General features: G+C 43.2%; 1 protein-coding gene across 17 annotated transcripts in view; it reads right to left on the bottom strand.

Moving 5' to 3' along the window:
• The window catches only part of LOC140458399 (leucine-rich repeat and immunoglobulin-like domain-containing nogo receptor-interacting protein 1), a 548017-nt gene that overhangs the window by 52435 nt on the left and 474866 nt on the right, over positions 1 to 20716 (bottom strand). For 11 of the 17 annotated variants that reach the window (XM_072552882.1, XM_072552885.1, XM_072552881.1 and 8 more), the window contains 2 exons: positions 7989 to 8054; positions 7325 to 7472 (listed from right to left, as the gene is read on the bottom strand). The exons of 4 other annotated variants lie outside the window; for them this stretch is intronic. The gene's annotated coding sequence lies outside the window, so the exon portion shown is untranslated. The remainder of the gene's footprint in view (positions 1 to 7324; positions 7473 to 7988; positions 8055 to 20716) is intronic. 2 more of the 17 variants (XM_072552886.1, XM_072552893.1) reach the window with 1 other exon arrangement.

Below are 20716 nucleotides of genomic sequence, written 5' to 3'. Positions count from 1 at the left end.
TCTCATGTTCCCCTGATAATGTACGACTCTTGCATTTCCCCATTAATACAACTCTCTCAGATTCCCTGTTAAGTTAACACTCTCATATCCCCTTTTAATACAGCACTCACATATTCCCCTATTATTGTAACACTCTGATAGCCCCCTGTTAATGCAACACTCTCCTATCACCCTGTTAATACAACACTCTCATGTCCCCCTGTCCATACAGCACTCTGATATCCCTATTAATGTGACACTCCAACCCCCCTGTTCAGATAACACTCTCATGTCACCCTGTTAATACAGCAATTTTAATATCCCCCTGTTAATAACAGCAGTCGCATATCCCCCGTTAATACAGCCCTCCCATATTCCCCTGTTCATGTAACACTCTCATATCACCCTATTAATGTAAGACTCTGCATCCCCCTGTTAATACAACACTCTCATTTCACCCTGTTCATGTAACACTCATATCACCCTGATAGTACAACACTATCTATCCCCCATTAATATAACACTGTCATATCACCCTGTTAATACAGCACTCTCGGTTCCCCCTGTTAATACAGCACTCTCATATCCCTCGTTGATATAACATTTTCATATAACACTGCTAATATAGCACTCTCAGCTCCCCCTGTAAAAATACCACTCTCATATTCCACTGTTATGACAGAACTCTTATATCCCAAATTAATTTAACACCCTTGTATCCCCCTGTTAATGTAACACTGTCATATCCCCCTGTTAATGCAGCACTCTCATATCATCCTGTTAATACAACACTCTCATTTCCCCGTCAATGAAGCACTCTCATATTCCCTTGTTAATGAAACTCTCTCAAATCCCCCTGTTAATTTAGCACTCTCATATCACACTGTTAGTACAGCACTTTCATATCACCCTGCTAATGTAACACTCTCATACTCCCCTGTTAATGTAACACTCTCATATCCCTCGGTTAATGTAACATTCTCACATCACCCTGTTAATACAGGACTCTCATATCCACCTGTTAATGTAATACTGTTTTATCACCCTGTTAATATAGCACTCTCATATCCTGCTATAAATACGGCACTCTCATATCCCCCTGTTAATGTCACACTTTCATATCAACCTGTTAATGTCATACTCTCATATCACCATGTTAATCTACCATGCTCATACCCCACTTATTACAGGACTCTCATATTCCCCAGCTAAATGCAGCACACTCATATCCCCTGCTAATCTAACACTCTCATATCCACCTGTTAATACAGCACTCTCATATCAACGTGTTAACACAGCACTCTCGTATCCCCTGTTAATACAGCACTCTCATATTTCTCCTGCTAATGTAATACTCTCATAGCATCCTGTTAATACAACATTCTCGTATCCCTCGTTAATGCAACACTCCCTTATTACCTGCTAATACAACACTGTCATATCCCTCAGATAATGTAACATCCTGATATTCCCTAGTTAATGTAACACTTTAATATCACCCTGTTAATACAGCACTCTCATATCATGCTTTTAAAGAACACTCTCATATCCCCCTGTTAATGTAACACTCTCATATCACCCTGCTAATACAGCACTCTCATATTCCCTTGCTAATACAGCACTGTCATAACCCCCGTTAATGTAACACTCTCATACCTTCCTGTTAATACAATTTTCTCATATCCCAGTTAATATAACACTCTCATATCCCCCGGTAATTCAGCAATGTCATATCCCCCTGCTAATGTAACACTCTCATATACCCTGTTAATATAGCACTCTCATATCACACTTAACACTCTAATATCACCGTTAATATAGCTGTCTCACATTCCCCATTAATGAATCACTGTCATATCACTCTGTTAATGCAGCACTCTCATATCACCCTGTTAATGTAACACTCTCATATCCCCCTGTTAATACAACACTCTCACATCCTCTGTTAATGTAACACTCTCATATTCTCCTGATAGTGTATGACACTTGCATTCCCTCCATTTATATAACACTCTCAGACTCCCTGTTAAGTTAACACTCTCATATCCCCCTGTTAATACAGCACTCTCATATTCCCCTGTTAATACAACACTCGCGTATTCCCCTGTTAATGTAACAATCTGAAAGCCCCCTGTCAATACAACACTCTCAAATTCCCCTGTTAGTACAACACTCTCATATCTCCCTGTTAATACAACACTCTCATATTATACTGTTATCACTGCACTCTCATATCCCCCTGTTAATACAGCACTCTCATGTCTCCCTGTCCATACAGCACTCTCATATTCCCCTGTTTATGTGACACTCCAAACCCCCTGTTCGGAAACAATCTCATATCACCCTGTTAATACAGCATTTTTAATATCCCCTTGTTAATACAGCAGTCTCATATCCCCCTGTTCATGTAACACTCTCATATCACCCTGTTAATACAGCACTCTCATATTCCCCTGCTAATACAACACTCGTGTATTCCCCTGTTAATGTAACAATCTGAAAGCCCCCTGTTAATACAACACTCTCAAATTCCCCTGTTAGTACAACACTCTCATATCTCCCTGTTAATACAACACTCTCATATTACACTGTTATCACTGCACTCTCATATCCCCCTGTTAATACAGCACTCTCATGTCTCCCTGTCCATACAGCACTCTCATATCCCCCTGTTTATGTGACACTCCAAACCCCCTGTTTGGAAACAATCTCATATCACCCTGTTAATGCAGCATTTTTAATATTCCCTTGTCAATACAGCAGTCTCATATCCCCCATTAATACAGCACTCTCATATTCCCCTGTTCATGTAACACTCTCATATCACCCTGTTAATACAGCACTCTCATATTCCCCTGTTAATGTAAGACTCTGCATCCCCCTGTTAATACAACACTCTCAGATTCCCTGTTAACATTCTCATATTCTCTTTTAATACAGCACTTTCATATCACCCTGTTAATGTAACACTCTCATATCCCACTGGTAATACAACACTCTCATTTCACCCTGTTCATGTAACACTCTTACATCAACCTGATAATACAACACTCTCTATCCCCCCTTAATATAACACCCTCATATCACCCTGTTAACATAACACTCTCATATCCCCTTGTTAATACAGCACTCTCATTTCCCGCTGTTGATATAACATTCTCATATCACACCGCCAATATAGCACTCTCAGCTCCCCCTGTAAAAATATCACTCTCATATTCCACTGTTATGACAGAACTCTTATATCCCAAATTAATTTAACACCCTCATATCCCCCTGTTAATGCAGCGCTCTCATATCTTCCAGTTAATGTAACACTCTCATCACACTGCTAATAGAGCACTCTCATATCACCCTGTTAATGTAACACTTTCGTATCAACCTGTTAATGTCATACTCTCATATCACCATGCTATTCTACCATGCTCATATCCTCCTGTTAATACAGAACTCTCATATTGCCCAGCTAAATGCAGCACACTCATATCCCCCTGCTAATCTAACACTCTCATATCAATGTGTTAATACAGCACTCTCATATCACCTGTTAATATAGCACTCGCATATCAACGTGTTAATACAGCACTCTCATATCCCCTGTTAATATTGCACTCACATATCAACGTGTTAATACAGCACTCTATTTCTCCTGTTAATGTAACACTCTCATATCATCCTGTTAATACATCATTCTCATATCCCCCGTTAATGTAACACTCTTTTATCACCTGCTAATACAACACTGTCATATCCCTCAGATAATGTAACATCCTGATATTCCCTAGTTAATGTAACACTTTCATATCACCCTGTTAACACAGCAGTCTCATATCATGCTTTTAATACAACACTCTCATATCCTCCTATTAATGTAACACTCTCATATCACCCTGTTAATACAGCACTCTTCTTTACCCCTGTTAATGTAACACTCTCATATCATCCTGTAAATACAGCACACACATATCCCACTGATAATACAGCATTCTCATATCCCCCTGTTAATGAAACACTCTCATATCCCCCTGTTAATACAGAACTCTCATATCCTCCTGTTAATACAGCACTCTCATATCCCCTGTTAATTTAACACTCTCATATCTACCTGTTATTACAGCACTCTCATATCCCCCTGTTAATTTAACACTCTCATATCCACCTGTTAATACAGCATTCTCATATTCCCCCGGTAATGTAACATTCTCATATCCCCCGTTAATATAACATCTTCATATCACCCTGTTAACGTAACACACTCATGACCCTCTGTTAATATGACACTCTCATAGCCCGCTGTTAATGTAACTCTCATATCATCCTGTTAATAAAGCACTCTCATATCCCCCATTAATGTAACACTCTCACATCCCCCTGTTAATACAGCACTCTCATAACCCCCTGTTAATGTAACAAACTCTTATCACCCTGTTGATACAACACTCCCATATTCCCCAGTTAGTGTAACATTTTCATATCATGCTGTTAATGTAACACTTACATATTCCCCATTTAATACAACACTTTCACATCCCTGTTAATACAGCAATCTCATATCCCCCTGTAAATGCAACACTCTCATATTCCCCTGTTAATACAGCACTCTCACATTCCCCTGTTAATACGACAGTCTGTTATCCCCCTGTTAATACAACACTCTCATATTCCCCTATATTGTAACACTCTCATATCCCCCTGTTAATACAACACTCTCATAACTCCCTGTTAATGAAACACACTGTTATCACAACACTCCAGTTAATGTAACATTCTCATGTCACGCTGTTAATGTAACACTCGCATATTCTCCATTTAATACAGTACTCTCATATCTCACTGTTTATACAGCACTATCATATCCCCCTGTTAATACAACATTCTCATATCCCCCTGTTAATGCAGCACTCTCATATCCCCCTGTTAATGTAACACTCCCATATCACCCTGTTGATACAGCACTCCTATATCCCCCAGTTAATGTAACATTCCCATGTCACGCTATTAATGTAACTCTTTCATATCACCCTGTTAATACAGCACTCTCATATCCCCCCTGTTAATACAGCACTCTCATATCCCCGTTAATACAGCAGTCTCATATCCCCCTTTTAATACAGCATTCTCATATCCCCCATTAATGTAACACTCTCATATCACCCTATTAATGTAACTTTTTCATATCACCCTGTTAATACAGCACTCTCATATCCCCCTGTTAGTACAACACTCTCATATCCCCTGTTAATGTAACACTCCTATATCACCCTGTTAATACATCACTCTCATATCTCCCTATTAATACAGCACTCTCATATTACCCGGTTAATGTAACATTCGCATTTACCCATGTTAATACAACACTTTCATTTCACCCTAGTAATGTAACACTTTCAAACCATGCTGTTCATGTTACATAATTGTATGACTGTGTTAATACTCGCATATCATAGTCTTGATGTGACACTGTGATATTAGCATTAATATAATGATTACAGTACAGTGTTTCTGCAGTATCAGTGTTATATAAATACCATCTGATCACCATGAATATTTTACCACAATATAAATACATATAACACTATCAAAACTCTGTATTAATATATCACTGTGTTAATAAAAATCTTCTATACCACCATGGTAATATCACCGTATCATATTCCTCTGTTAACGTAATAATATTATATCACCATTAATGAATGAAGACAGGCCAGTACAACAAGCAATTAGGTAGGCAAACAATACATTGACCTTCATTGGAAATGGGTTGGAGTTCAGGAGTAGGGATGCGTTACTGCAGTTATACAGGGGCTTGGTGAGACCACACTGGAGTACTCTGCGCAGTTTCAGCCCCCCTCTTAACAAAGATATACTTGCCATAGAGAAACTGTAGCAGCAGTTCACTAGACTGATACTGGGCATCGTGGGATTGTACCATGGGGAGAGAGAGATTGGTTTGATTGGGCCTGTTTCCACCCGACATTAAGAAAATGAGATCTGATTGAAATGTATACAGTTCTAACAGGACTAGGTAGGTAGATGCAGGAAGGATGTTCTCAATGGCAGAGGGGTCCAGAGTCAGGGGTCACAGTCTCAGAACACAGGTGAAACCATCTTAAACTGAGATGAGGAGAAATGTGCTCGCCCAGAGAATGGCGGAATTCACTAGCACAGAAAACAGTCATGGTCAGAACTTTACCTGATTGCAAGAAGGAGTTGAACATAGAAACTGGGACTCAAGTTATCAAAGGATGTGAGGGAAAAGCAGGGATAGTTGGATAGCCAGCCATGCTCATGATGAAAGGCAGAGCAGGCCTGACGGGCTGAATGGCCTACTCCTGCTTCAATAGAACATGTAAAAACCAATAGGGGTGGACAGACTGGATGTCAGTTCAAGTTTCCCCTGGTTGGGGGAGTATTGAACCAGGGACACACTCTTGGGGGATAGCGGGTAGACCATTTTGGAAGGTGATGAGGAAATATTTCTACACTGAGAAGGCTGTGGAGGATGGGTCACTGAGTATACTCCAGAAAGATATTGAAAATTTGTTTTTTTAGATTTTAAAGGACATCACAGGTGATGGAGAGAAAACATCAGTGAGCTAGAGGATCAGCCAATGACATACTGAATGGGACAGCAGTCTCAATGGGACAAATGGCCTGCTCCTAGTTTCTATATTTCAATGTGAATGAAATACTATCCTATCATTGTGTGAATATCAAACTATACCTGGATTCATACAATACCATCATATAATGACATTTTAATAATACTATCACCATGTTAATAGAGATGATTTGGAGATGCCGATATTGGACTGGGGTGGACAAAGTTAAAAATCACACAACACCAGGTTATAGTCCAACAGGTTTAATTGGAAGCACTAGCTTTCGGAGCGCTGCTCCTTCATCACTCCAAAAGCTAGTGCTTCCAAATAAACCTGTTGGACTATAAGCAGGTGTTGTGATTTTTCACCATGTTAATAGAGAACTATCATATTGCTACGAACCTAATCCCATGGTTTGTGTTAATGGATTACTACATCACTGGGTTAATGTATGTTATTATATCATTGCTGTGAAATATAATCGCTGAAAATCAGCGTGAAATCAGGGATGAGGAAGTTTGTTATCAGTCAGTTCCTCATTGCTCCCCTTGTCTGTCATCTTGGGCAAATTCCCAGGTTGGCAAAACATTGGCTACCCCCTTCCAGGTGGAGACCTGGCAAGGGAAGCTGCCCTCTCTGACCTTCCCCTGGGACAGTGAGCGAGTTATGGAGATAACCGAACAGAAGTTGGATCTTCGTGGCAAGAGTTGTGTCACAAAGCGGATTAATTTCCTGGCTCTCACCTCCAAATGCACCTTCCCTTTAGAAGTGTTCTCGTCTCCATTTTCCCTGTGCTCCTCTGAACATTGCTGGTTCTCTTGAGCTTGCAATTCTCCACCCTAAGTGTTCCTCCTGCCTGCGCCTTCGTTCTCTTGCTCTGTCCTCACTGTGCTGAAATCAGACACAGATAATAGCAGAGTAAGGATAAGCCAAAGGCTATCTGCTCCACCCAACCTGCACATCTCCCCAGCCCTACACCTATCAGATCAAAACAACCCAGGGATACATCCTCCTGGAGACACGAGACCATTCGTGGAGAGAAAGTTTCTGTTCTGCGATCAGATTGAACCTGACATCACCTGGTTGGATGAGGTGACCGCTTTTACAGCCAGTGACAGGTCCAGCCCATTTTTGAAGTAAATTAATAATTTATAAACTAGTTCAAAGTCCCCCCTTTCCCTGGGCAAACAGGAGCTGCTCCACAATGTACTGCCTCCATCTTATTCCCGAGTGTGACTCTTTAAGACTCATTACACCGTCTGATTATTTTAATTCATGAGCTGCAAGTATCTGCAATCTGAGCAATTCCTTCTCTGGGAACATTCAGCATGCCACCCACCCTGCCCCCCCAAACCTCTCTGATCCTTTATTGCTGGCATTTTATCACGGTCAGTGGAATTAACTTGCCTCTCTCCTGCTGCTTTCAGTCTTGCTTCAGTTGTGCATCACGGGTCTGAGCCATTCATGTGGGTCCTAAATGGCACGAGAAACATCTGTCTCAATTTTCACTTTATTGCAAAGTTTAATATTACCCCCTGTTGGCAAGGCAGCTTAGTTCAAGAGAAACAGTTTGCCCCATGTCAGTATCAACGTGTTTCACCCTCAATCTGCAATAAAAACTGGAGGCCGTTTACACCGACATCATATATTCCTGATGGAATGCTGTGTACCATGTAACACTGTGTGGTCAAGCAGTTTGCTCACGTTGATTAGATATCACAGCAAATGTCAAAATCACCAAACTGGGTTCATCACATTTCCAACAACAGATCCATAACCCACCAAACCCCTCCAGTAGGTTCCAGTCTGTAGCCTATTCCCCTAGTTATCTGTTATTCCAAATATAAACCCCGCCCTGAACCCCTCAATAAGATTCCAGTCTGTAACTCCCTCCCGGGTATCTGTTATTCTGTATATAAACCACCCACCCGAACCCCTCGATTAGATTCCAGTCTGTAACACACTCTCAAGTATCTGCTATTTTCCTGAATTGCATTCCAGTATTAACTCACCTAAGACTTCATTGGTTTTGAAAACTGCAATGATGGGAATATATTGTTTGTTTTGTAATTTTGCTGATCAACAACAAGTGCAGGAACTGTGCGTTTCTCTTCCTGCTTCTCTCTCTCTCTTTTCCTCTCCCCTTCAGTATTTCTCTCTCATGTCTGCCTCAATGTCTCCCTCAGGCTGTCTCTTTCTTTGTATTCATCTTGCACCGAAGAGTTTTTACGGTGCAGTTGTATTGTCCCTACCTCTGAGCCAAAAGGCCTGGGTTCTAGTGCCACCTGCCCCAGAATATGCCCTGGGTTGGTCGCTCAGAAATGTCTGCCTTTGGCAGTGTCTCTCCACTGGCCTTGCTGCATGCTCTTATTGAAATAAAGTGATGGATTTGAAGAGACATGGTCTGTGTGAGATTTCTTCCATTATTCATTCCAACACTTGGAAGACTGTTGTGGAATAGCAAACAGCGTGGGTGCAAGAGGGCAGTGATAATAGATTACTGCACTGTGCTCTGGGACAGGGGGCAGTGCCATGTTTGGAGCTGCCAGGTTTTTATACCATCTGCCTGCTCTCCCCAAGCTCAGAGCTAAATACCAGCCCACCCAATGCTCTTTGTCATAAACACAATCACAGATCTTGTCTCCTCTTTGTACACCTTCCACTCCTCCCTCCTTCTCTTCTCCCTCACTCTCTCCTTCTCTGTCTTTCTTTTCTGCATTGCTACAGAGGCACCGGGCAATCTGTCAGCTTGGACACACACACACACAAACACACACACCCTGTTATACACATAGACACACACACCCCATTATATACATAGACACACACATACAGACATACAGACAAACACACACAGACAAACAGTTATACACATAGACACACAGACAGACAGATACACAATGCATAGAGACAGTTATACACATAGACACAGACAGACAGATACACACACACACACACACACACACACACACAGTTATACAGATAGACACATAGACAGAGACACACACAAGTACACACATACACAGCCACACACAGATAGGTACACATACATAGACAAACATAGACAGACAGGTACACACACAAACACACATGTACACACACACACACAGACAGGTACACACGCACAGACAAACATAGATAGGTGCACACATAGACATACACACACAGACACATGCAGGCAGGTACATATGGACAGACATAGATAGACAAGTACACACAGACATACACACAGGTACACACACACAGACAAACAGAAAGACCGGTACACACATTCACACACAGAAACAGACACAGACGCACAGGCACTCATTGCCTAGAGAAGGGAGAGAGGGGGGATAATGGGGGAGCGAGGGGCTGCAAGCAGAAATTGAAGGAAAAATCAGGGGGTCAATGGGAAGTGAGGACGATGGAGGGATGTTGGGGGGAGGGTGAGGGGACAGTGAAGCAGGTTAAGGGGTTATGAGGGGGGAGTAAGGGCAGAGTGATGAGAGGAGGAAGTGGGTGGGTAGTGAAGGCTGAGGAGTATGGTCCTGGGAAAGCTGTGACTGCTGTAGTTGAGAGGATGAGTCAATCGGAAACATGGCAATCATTGGAATATTGAAATTCCTCCCAGTAAATGGATCTCCCCTCATTCAAGCCAGAGCCAAATTAGTAACGTATGATTAATGGGATGTGGAGCACAAGTAATGACAACTGTTTGCTATAAAATTGGAGAAATAATTAAATTAGCACTTCATTATTCTGCAGTGATGGTGCAGTAAAATAAAGTGCATAGCAACAATGAACAGATGCGGGTCCTATCTTAATCATTGCACAGATCCAGCTTTCTGCTCGACAGTAAAATAAATTTAACCTTCACACTGTGGAATGCACTCAAACCCCTGTAGAAACCATCAACAAATAAATCAGCATTGAAAATGCAGATTGGATCTGAACACACAATTCACCCTTTGGCCAGGAAATCGGAATCCACTGCAAAAGGGAATCAGCTCTCAGTAACACACCCTCCCCAGCCCTAAACCATCCCCCCTCCCCCCCCTCCACCCCATCACTGACCCACCCACCCATTTAATCCTCTTCCACAGCCCCAGGGAAGACTCTCCCACTTATTTCTGATTGTCAGAGGCTGGGAAGTTTGCAGCGAGTAACTCTCTTCCTGGCTCCTGAAAGCCTGTCCACCATTTCGAAGGCACAGGAAGGGAGCGGGTGACCGTAGCCTTTCCAGGGTAATTAGGGATGGGCAATAAATGCTGAACCAGCCAGCGATGGCCACATCAAATTAACAGAGAGAAAAGCTGGTGGATATAGAACATGAAGAAAGAAATAGTGACATCTTGCAAAATGTCCAGATTACAGAGGAGGAAGTGCTGGAAGTCTTGAAATGGTTAAAGGTGGATGAATCCCCAGGACCTGATCAGGTGTACCCGAGAACTCTGTGGGAAGCTAAGGAAGTGATTGCTGGGCCTCTTGCTGAGATATTTGTATCATCGATAGTCACAGGTGAGGTACCAGAAGACTGGAGGTTGGCTAACGTGGTGCCACTGATTAAGAAGGGTGGTAAGGACAAGCCAGGGAACTGTAGACCAGTGAGCCTGAGTCGGTGGTGGGCAAGTTGTTGGAGGGAATCCTGAGGGACAGGAAATGTATCTGGAAAGTTGAAAAGTGTGGTGCTGGAAAAGCACAGGTGGTCAGGCAGCATCTGAGGAGCAGGAAAATTGACATTTTGGACACAAGCCCTTCATCAGGAATGTTGGGGGTGGGGGTGGTGGAGGTAAAGGGGCTGAGTGATAAATAGGAGGGGGAGTGGGGCTGGGGTGGGAAGGTCGCTGGGAAAGCGATAGGTAGATGCAGGTGGGGGTGTGATGGTAATAGGTCAGAGAGGAGGGTGGAGTGGATTAGTGGGAAGGAAGACGGACAGGTAGGACAGTTCAAGGGGGTGGTGCTGTGTTGGAGAGTTGGATCTGAGATGAGGTGGTGGGAGGGGAGATGCAGAAACTGGTGAAATCCATATTGATCCCGTGTGGTTGGAGGGTCCCAAGGTGGAAGATGAGGTGTTCTTCCTCCAGGCGTTGGGTGGCTAGGATTTGTAGGTAGAAAGGCAAGGATTGATTTGGGATAGTCAACATGGCTTTGTTCTGTACACCTCTATGAGTCTACGGTGAAAGTTTGGGGAGTAAGAGCAGAGGCTTTGATTCTGCACCTTGCTGACTGACTGTCCTGCACCAGATTTGTGACTGTCCTGTGACTGCCCTGCGCCTGTCCTATGCCTGTCCTAAACTTGTCCTGTGTCTGTCCTATGCCTGTCCCGTGCCTGTCCTACGTCTGCCCTGTGACTGTCCTGCACCAGTTCTGTGACTGCCCTGCGCCTGTCCTATGCCTGTCCTGTGCCTGTCCTACGCTTGTCCTGTGCCTGTCCTATGCCTGTCCTACACTTGTCCTGTGCCTGTCCTATGCCTGTCCTACACTTGTCCTGTGCCTGTCCTATGCCTGTCCTACACCTGCCCTGTGACTGTCCTGCACCAGTTCTGTGACTGTCCTGCGCCTGTCCTACGCTTGTCCTGTGCCTGTCCTATGCCTGTCCTACGCCTGTCCTGTGACTGGACAATCCCTCTTTGGTAACAGTCTGGGTTTTGTGGAGATTTGCAAAGAGACTTTGATTGAAATGTAAGCAACAAATGGAATAGATGATGAAACTGTATGGTTTGAGGCGAGGAATCGAGGCTGTTTAATCTGCCGGAAAATCCCCTGGACACTCCTGAAAAATCAATTGAATAAAGATGTAAGTACACTGTGTGAGTGCAGCAATCAAAGACATTAAGTCCTGTCCTAGGTCCCTCCCCTGTACTCCTGATTTCTATCCACTCATCTTCCCCACTTTTCGCGCCCTAGCTCTCACCTCTCTTTCCCCTCAGCCCCTGCCTGGTTACTAAACCTTGCCCTTTCTGATTGATCGGGGAGATTGGGGGTTTGGGTATTAGTGATCAGGGAATGATTATCCATCTGAAGGAGCATAAGGATCTGGCCCAATGGCCAGGGAATGGGAGTTGACTGTCATTGAGAGAGAGAGAGAGAGCGAGAGAGAGAGTATGAGAGAAAGAGAGTGTGTGTGAGAGAGACAAAGGGAGAGTGTGTGTGAGTGAGAGAGAGAGAGAGAAAAGTGAGAGAAAGAGTGTGAGAAAGAGACAAAGGGAGTGTGTGTGAGAGAGAGAAAGAGAGAGGGACAGAGACAGAGAGAGTGACAGAAACAAAAGGAGAGATAGACAGACAGAGAAAGAGAGACAGAGACAAAGAAAGAGACAGATAAATAGATAGATAGAAATGGAGACACAGAGGGAGGGACAGAGTAGACAGATGGATAGATAGATAGATAGATAGAGAAAGAGACAGAGAGATGGGGGTTTGAGTGTGAAACGTAAAATCTAACTGCAAATCAAGAAATAGTTGTGGATTGATTTTGGAACGATCAAATAACACCAACCAATCAGATCAAAACTATTGTCACATGCTGCTGATCACATCCTGACAATTGCTCGGGTCCTACAGACAACTCCCATCAGGGTCTTTTATCCTATGTGGTTGCTCAACTTTACCTCCACAGATTCTATACCTTCCGACTCCATTTCACTCCTTGCTATTGGTTTAATTTCATTTCTTACCAATAAGGCAATCTTCTGCCCATCTGCCTGTCCTATCTGATAGGCTGTGTAGCCTGGATATTTATTTCCCAGCCCTGACCCCCTTGGAGCCATATCTGTCATACCCACAGTATCATCGCTGCCAATTTCAATCTGCAGCACAAGCTTAATTCCCCTTGTTTCGTATACCGTGTACATTTCAGCAGAAAACCGTCAGATGACCCTGCACTGACTGCACCCCTTCCCATTGTTGCCCCTTTACCTGCTGTGCCTGAAGTTCAATTCCCCTTTCCATATTCTGTCTTATTACTTTTGTCCTGAAAACTTTAATAACCTCTGATGAGCCGTTCCCCTCCTTTAACTTTTTCATAATTTTCCATGCAAATGAACCTCCCCCCCATTGTTTGAACTCCTATCCACAGCCCTAGATATGCGATTGGCCAGGACTCTGGTACCAGCGTGATTCAGGTGGACTCTGTCCCAATGGAACAGCTCCCTCCTTCCCCAAAAACTGTCCCATGAATTCAAATCTGTCCCTCCCACACCAACCTTTGAGCCACACAGTTACCTCTTTGATCTTAATGGCCCTGTGACAATTTGCTCATGACTCAGTTCGTAATGCAGAGACTATTACTCTTTGGGTCCTGCTTTTTACTTTAATCACCTGCTGCTCACAGAGTCACAGAGAGGTACAGCACAGAAACACTTTTTGGTCCAATGTCTCCATGCCAACCAGCTATCCTATCCTAATCTAGTCCCATTGACCAACACTTGGCCCATATCCCTCTGAACCCTTCCTATTCATATACCCATCCAAATGTCTTTTAAACGTTGCAATTGTACCAGCCTCCACCACTTCCTCTGGTAGCTCATTCCATACACGTACCACCTTCTGTGTGAAAAAGTTGCCCCTTAGGTGGCTTTTAAAGTTTTCTCTTTTCACCTTCAACCTATGCCCTCTAGTCTGGACTCCCGCTACCCCAGGGAAAAGACCTTTTTACACTATCCATTTACACCATCTATTTACACTATCCATGCCCCTCATAATTTAATAAACCTCCATAAGGTCACCCCTCGGCCTCCGACGCTCCAGGGAAAACAGCCCCAGCCTATTCAATCTCTCCCTATAGCTCAAATCTTCCAACCCTGGCAACATCCTTGTAAATCTTTTCTGAACCCTTTCAATCATCACAACATCTTTCCGATAAGAAGGAGACGAGAAATGCATGCAAACTCCAAAACTGGCCTAACCGATTTCCTGTACAGCTGCAACATGACCTCCCAACCCTTGTACTCAATACTCTGACCAATAAAGGAAAGCATACCAAACGCCTTCTTCACTATCCTATCTACCTGTGACTCTACTTTCAGGGAGCTATGAACCTGCACTCCAAGGTCTCTTTGTTCAGGAACACTCCCTAGGATCTTACCATTAAGTGTAGAGGTCCTGCTCTGATTTGCCTTTCCAAAATGTAGCACCTCGCATTTATCTGAATTAAACTCCATCTGCCACTCCTCAGCCCATTGGCCCATCTGGTCCAGATCCTGTTGTAATCTGAGCTAACTTTCTTTGCTGTCCACTACACCTCCAATTTTGGTGTCATCTGCAAACTTACTAACCATACCTCCTATGCTCATATCCAAATCATTTATAGAAATGATAAAAAGTAATGGACCCAGCATCGATCCTTGTGGCACTCCACTGGTCACAGGCCTCATATACCTTCCGCAGAATCTCTTTCCTCTTCCTACCCACATTATTGGTAGCTACATGAACCACAATGACTGGACCTTTCCCCTCCCACTCCAATTTTCTCTGCCACTCAGAGGAGATATCCTGAACCGGGGTATCAGGCAACACAGCTTTTGGGACTCTCAGAACCCTCGGAGGACCTGAAACTGAAGTGATAAGACAAATCTGTGATAAAATATAAACCAAGGACACATTGCAAGTGACTTTCATGCCTTATTCATTAATTTACTGAAAGAAACCAAAAGCAATCAATTTAGAATTATTCCGTTAATGGGTCCTCTCCTCAAAATGATCCTACCACCATAGACATTATGAACAGAAATGAGCCATTCAGCCCCTTTATCCTATCCCATCATTCAATAAGATCAGCGCTGATCAGTTTGAGTCAAATTCTATGTTCCATCTATTCCCATAACCTTCAGTTTTCCTGATTAACATGACTCTATTCACCTCAGTCTTACAATTATTCAATGATCTACCTCCAGTGCACAACCTAGACAGACAAAATTCTCAGTTTCTGGTCATCCCTTAATTTTAAAACAGTGCCCCCTTTGCTCTGGACTGACCCGCAAGAAGATCCTTTTCATGGTCACCTTGTCCAGACCATCAGGATCTTATCCACTTCAATAAGTCACCCCTCACATCCCCCCCCCCCATGGAAACAAGCTCAGTCTGTCCCCCCTTTCCCCATAACACAACCCACTCATTCCAGCTCTCCCTCTGGTAAACCTCCTCTGAACCAATGTATTTACATCCTTCCTTCATTAAGGAGACCAAACCAGCCCACAGTATTGGAGATATGATCTCACCAATGCTGTGTGGAACTGAAGCACAACATCCTTTAAATTTATGTTCAATTCCTCTAAAAGTAAAGGGTTGGATCCATTATTTTCTTGATTACTTGCTATATCTTTGTACTATTGTCTATGCACCAGGGCACAGAGATCCCTCTGCACCTTGGAATTCTGCACTCATTCTGCATTAAGTAGTACACTGTTCTTTTTATTCTCCCTGCAAACACATGTATCTGCTTGGAGCCTACAGTCACTGTTCAATATACACTCTGAGGTTCCTAATGTCCCACATGCCACAGGATCAAACCTGCTTGCCATTTACTGAGAATAACCCAAGCTATCTGCGCAGTATGGAAGTTTGATGCAGATATAGGGACATATCAATACCATCCTGTGAGATGCTGGATACTCTGATCGAGTCATCACTACCTGTACATTGCAAAACCTCACAAAAGGACCTCATTCATACCTTGACCCTGAATGGTTCCCTCAGATTATCTGAGAAAGGAAAGTGAATTGATCACTTTGAACAAAGGCTAAAGCTAGTTGTCCCATCCTGCTATTGTGGAGTAAATCTGCAAGCTCCACTGACACAATGATGACCCCAAGAGAAAAGTATATTTTGCCCACCACCACACAGATCAGTAAGGTGATATGTGAGTTTTAGTACCAGTGTGATGCCAGGTACATAGGCCACATGATCTAACAATTGGCAGGCTGTATCTAACAGCTGGCTACAGGCTACAATTGTTCAACCAGTCCAGTCCCACAAGCCCCAGAAAGGTATAGTCACCATTCAATGTGATTCTGCTACTGGACATCACTTCATAAATAATCCAGACTGTGCTATAAGTAACACAGGAAACTGATGTAGAATCATTGACCAGGCTCACAGAGTGATATATGCTCAGATGTTGGAAACTACATTCATTAATATTCTGGACCCTGTTTAATGTGGCCAAGAGGCATTTATACAGATATTGCATACTTTTAATAAACCTTGACTTCCACGGCAATGCACTGACCAATCAGAATCCTCCACTCTGCTCTGAGAATTAAGAGTGACAGTTTAACTGCATCTCCATGCCAACCAATCAGCACCTGTTTCTCATGCTGTATAAAATGGTGCCTCTTTTGCTTTTCTCGTCTATTTCTTGGTTCTCATTCTGTTCAGTGTCAGACAAAAGGCTTCAATATCTCATCCTCTTTTACTCTCACAACGTCAGAAACTCACGGTAAACTGACCACACAGCACCTCCTACAGAATCAGTTCAGGAATCACAAAATATTAGAGATTAAGTGAGGTCCAGAGGTTCTGAATGGCACTGACAAGACAAAGAATGGTCGTTTGGAGAAGAAACATTTGCAGAAACGAGTGAAGATTGTGGGAGATGGTATCACATTGAACCATTGGATGTGATTGTTTATTCAGGACAAACAGTATCAGACAATGTCAGATTGATGCTGAAGAGGACTAGACTGAGCTAGAAGTAACTTTGTGAAGATGAAGGACATGTTAATAACAAGAAAACTCAAGCTCACAACAAGGAGAATGCATATAAATTCCAGCCTCCTGTCTGACTCAGAAACCTGCAGAATAAGGAAAGGTCTGCAGAAGAAAATAGAAACCTTTGAAATATAAATGCAAAGATATCCACAGCAAATCCCAAATCCACAAGCTGGACTTGGTTGAAGCTGCAAGTACAGAAGGAACTTTAAAGAGTAATATCCAGGAAAGTTAATTGCAGTGCTTCAGGCTTTTAATCAGAGTGGCAGAGCGACAGAGATCTCTCTGAGAGGGGAATGTGGGGGCTGCCCTGGGTAATGATGTTACAGAGTGGTTAGGGATGGGTTCCAGTGGATTGTGAGGATGGGGTGAGGCTGACGGGGATGGACTGTGAGAGCAGGTCAGGCATCTGCAGCTACAAATGCCAGTGTGTCACTGCAAGCCCTTCTTTCCTTTTAACTTTGTGTAATACCTCCCAAACTATCACACTTACTCCTGAACAATGAACATACACCATGCCTGACCGTGAAGTGCATCACAATCTGGTGCTGCACCTACCTCCTGTTTCATTGATGTTTCAGATTCTCCAAAACGAATTCAACTCTAAAACATATCAAAACGTTACTTTGGATTCAACTGAGGAATGGTGCGGGGGGGTGGGGGGGGGAAGAGAGATAGAGAGAGAGTGTGTGTGTGTGTTGGGTAGTGATAGAGAGGAAGGCAAGTTATCACATTTATTTATTCTGTAGAGGCGATTTACAAATTTTTGTTTGAATTCTGACAAAAGCTGAACATTTGTTAAATCTGGCTTCTTTAAGAATTTTGTTTGTTTTCTTTAAAGTATCTCCAAAAACAGCAGATTAAAAGGGAGAAGAGCAGACAAAGGAAGCACATAGTGAGGACAGTGCAGGAGAGAGAGAGAGAGAACCTGCACAGTTACTGCCTTTGCTGTTTGAATTCATGTATCGCTGGACATCGGAGTGCATCTGGGAAAATTATCAAACAGTGAAATTCACAACTAATCTTGGAGGAACCTGTTTGGGTGAAGTTCACAACACAGAATCAGATAAGTTAATTGTTGTTTTAAGTCTTTCCAAGAGAAAGGCTGCAATAGTGAGTATGGTGGATTCTTTCTTGATTATATGTTTTTGGAGATACTTCTCTTGATTAAACCTAAAATATAAGCCATTGCTATTAATTTAACCTGGGGCAGTGTTTGTAGAGGAATAAGACGGTGTTATTTTCTGGGTCTGTAGATTGTGAAGGAGCAAAAAGGGCCTTTGCGTGATATGTACTTCTTATCAGATGTGGGAGTTTAAGGGTTACTGCGGATTATATCTGCCATAAATGCTGTGGGATGCGAATCTTATCAGATCGAGTGGATCGGTTGGAGAGACAGATAGAAGCGATGAGGATTTTGCAACAGCAACAGTGTGTGATGGATGGCAGTTATAGGAATGGGGGTAAGTCTCAGATACAGTCACATAGATGGGTTAACTCCAGGAAGGGTAAGAGAGGTAGGCAGCTAGTGCAGGAGTCTTTTGTGGATATATCCATTTCAAACAGGTATGCTGTTTTGGAAAATGTAGGGGGTGATGGATTCTCAGGGGAACGTAGCATAAACAGCCAAGTTTCTGGTATTGAGACTGGCTCGAATGCAACGAGGGGTACGTCAGCTTCCAAGAGATCAATTCTGTTAGGGGATTCTGTAGTCAGAGGTACAGACAGACGTTTCTGTGGCCAGGAGAGAAAAAGCAGAATGGTGTGTTGCTTCCCTGGTGCCAGGATCAAGGATGTCTCAGAGAGGGTGCAGAATGTTCTCACGGGGGAGAGGGACCAGCAGGAGGTCATTGTCCACATTGGAACCAACAACATTGGAAGGGAAAAGGTTGAGATTCTGAAGGGAGATTACAGAGAGTTCGGCAGAAATTTAAAAAGGAGGTCTTCAAGGGTAGTAATATCTGGATTACTCCCAGTGCTATTAGCTAGTGAGGGCATGAATAGGAGGATAGAGCAGATGAATGCATGGATGAGGAGCTGGTGTATGGGAGAAGGATTCACATTTTTGGATCATTGGAATCTCTTTTGGGGTAGAAGTGACCTGTACAAGAAGGACAGATTGCACCTAAATTGGAAGGGGACTAATATACTAGCAGGGAAATTTGCTAGAACTGTTTGGGAGGGTTTAAACTAGTCAGGTGGGGGGTGGGGGGGTGGGACCCAGGGAGATAGTGAGGAAAGAGATCGATCTGAGACTGGTACAGCTGAGAACAGAAGTGAGTCAAACAGTCAGGGCAGGCAGGGACAAGGTAGGACGAATAAATTAAACTGCATTTATTTCAATGCAAGGGGCCTAACAGGGAAGGCAGATGAACTCAGGGCATGGTTAGGAACATGGGACTGGGATGTCATAGCAATTACAGAAACATGGCTCAGGGATGGACAGGACTGGCAGCTTAATGTTCCAGGATACAAATGCTACAGGAGGGATAGAAAGGGAGGCAAGAGAGGAGGGGAAGTGGCACTTTTGATAAGGGATAGCATTAGAGCTGTGCTGAGGGAGGATATTCCCAGAAATACATCCAGGGAAGTTATTTGGGTGGAACTGAGAAATAAGAAAGGGATGATCACCTTATTGGGATTGTATTATAGGCCCCCCAGTAGTCAGAGGGAAATTGAGAAACAAACCTGTAAGGAGATCTCAGCTATCTGTAAGAATAATGGGGTAGTTATGGTTCGGGGATTTTAACTTTCCAAACATAGACTGGGACTGCCATAGTGTTAAAGGTTTAGATGGAGAGGAATTTCTTAAGTGCGTACAAGACAATTTTCTGATTCAGTATGTGGATGTACCTACTAGAGAAGGTGCAAAACTTGACCTACGCTTGGGAAATAAGGCAGGGCAGGTGACTGAGGTGTCAGTGGGGGAGCACTTTGGGGCCAGTGATCATATTCTATTCGTTTTAAAACAGTGATGGAAAAGGATAGACCAGATCTAAAAGTTGAAGTTCTAAATTGGAGAGAGGCCAATTTTGATGGTATTAGGCAAGAACTTTCGAAAGTGGATTGGAGGCAGATGTTCGCAGGTAAAGGGATGGCTGGAAAATGGGAAGCCTTCAGAAATGAGATAACGAGAATTCAGAGAAAGTATATTCCTGTCAGGGTGAAAGGGAAGGCTGGTAGGTAGAGGGAATGCTGGATGACTAAAGAAATTGAGGGTTTGGTTAAGAAAAAGAAGGAAGCATATGTAAGGTATAGACAGAATAGATCGAGTGAATCCTTAGAAGAGTATAAAGGCAGTAGGAGCATACTGAAAAGGGAAATCAGGAGGGCAAAAAGGGGACACGAGATAGCTTTGGCAAATAGAATTAAGGAGAATCCAAAGGGATTTTACAAATATATTAAGGACAAAAGGGTAACTGGGGAGAGAATAGGGCCCCTCAAAG

This window comes from Chiloscyllium punctatum, chromosome 33 (genome assembly GCF_047496795.1).
Source record: "Chiloscyllium punctatum isolate Juve2018m chromosome 33, sChiPun1.3, whole genome shotgun sequence".
Lineage (NCBI taxonomy): Eukaryota > Metazoa > Chordata > Chondrichthyes > Orectolobiformes > Hemiscylliidae > Chiloscyllium > Chiloscyllium punctatum.
The sequence above is the reverse complement of the archived record's forward strand: the minus strand, read 5'-3'. Positions and strand labels throughout refer to the sequence as shown.